We start from the raw sequence: 1,212 nt of genomic DNA on the forward strand, positions 1-1,212 counted from the left end.
TTTAACCGAATAATTCGAAGTTTATGTTGCCTGTAAGACAATCTTGACTCTCTAAACTTTTAAACTGTTGGCAGGTGCATCAGTGTTGTGCTAAGTGGAAATGTAAACAAATCTATTGAAAGCAAACGGATCTCATCATCCTGACACGGCGATAACAGTAAGTATATAGATGAAGAAGTTAACCCTTTACAGATTACGGGATAGGCCAAGTCTTAAATTTAGTCTGACATCATTCCATGAAGTGTTCACAAAGAGATCCTATCTATCGATGCGATTCTAGCGGCGTGTACTTATTTGCAGGTCTGATAACCGCGTTCGATTATCAGACCTAGTTATCTGCACGCCTGACTCTAGCTTTAATAAAAACTAAAAAATATGTCGTACTTTAATTAACAATCACGTCCGACCGGTATCCTCTGTTAGGATAGGGTGTAGAAGACTACGGTCGTAAAACGACCACGGTTTACGGTACATTTAGATATCCCTTCATACCCGTCTTATCAGTACTAGCTGAGATTGAATGTGAATGAACTACATATATTTAATCTTATATACATAAGAGGTTAAAGAATTCTTATAATATACATATATATGTTATCTAAACAAGCCTTTTGTAAATTAAAGATTAGTTTAAAATGAATATTTTAAAGATGCATTCATTTAAGTTTCGGCCAATGATTTTACATGCAACTTTAATAAAGTAAATAGAATTGACACTTGAAGGCGCGGATAAATCACTTCCTTGGAACATTTCTGTTCTTCAATCATTCACACCACCAGCCTCGTCCTCATTCAATTTCATCACGGGCAACCGAGACTTATCTTTCTAAAGGCAAGTTTTCACTGTTTGGTTATTTGTTGTTTGTTTATTTGTTTTTCAAATTGTAACGCACCTAGCCAAAACGGTATTGCGTCAGACTGGTTTAGATTTGTAAATTGAATTTATAGAAAAAAAAATATGAAACATTGATAACATCATTGTGTTGAATTGTGGAGAATCAAGATTTGAAAAAAGTGTATATGAAAAATGCAAGACATTACCCGGTATCAGGGGGTCTGAGGTTGATCCCATCGAGGAAGACTGATTGATTTTGGGTGTTTTTTTGTTTGTATTTTTTTTTTTTGCTTTTTGGCATGTTTCATATTAGTTTTCGAGCTTTTATCTTCACCAAGTGTCAGCAAAAAAGTAACACGCTATTAAAACCTTCTTGA

General features: G+C 34.6%; 1 protein-coding gene across 2 annotated transcripts in view; it reads left to right on the plus strand.

Annotated features, from left to right (window-relative positions):
* Positions 1 to 1,212, plus strand: part of LOC144968307 (uncharacterized) — a 113,221-nt gene that overhangs the window by 48,355 nt on the left and 63,654 nt on the right. The window contains exon 2 of one of the 2 annotated variants that reach the window (XM_078906535.1): positions 75 to 157. The exons of the other annotated variant lie outside the window; for it this stretch is intronic. The gene's annotated coding sequence lies outside the window, so the exon portion shown is untranslated. The remainder of the gene's footprint in view (positions 1 to 74; positions 158 to 1,212) is intronic. 2 annotated transcript variants of the gene reach the window in all.

This window comes from Berghia stephanieae, chromosome 3 (genome assembly GCF_034508935.2).
Source record: "Berghia stephanieae isolate SIO BIC M18660-M18661 chromosome 3, UCSD_Bste_1.3, whole genome shotgun sequence".
Taxonomy (NCBI): Eukaryota; Metazoa; Mollusca; class Gastropoda; order Nudibranchia; family Aeolidiidae; genus Berghia; species Berghia stephanieae.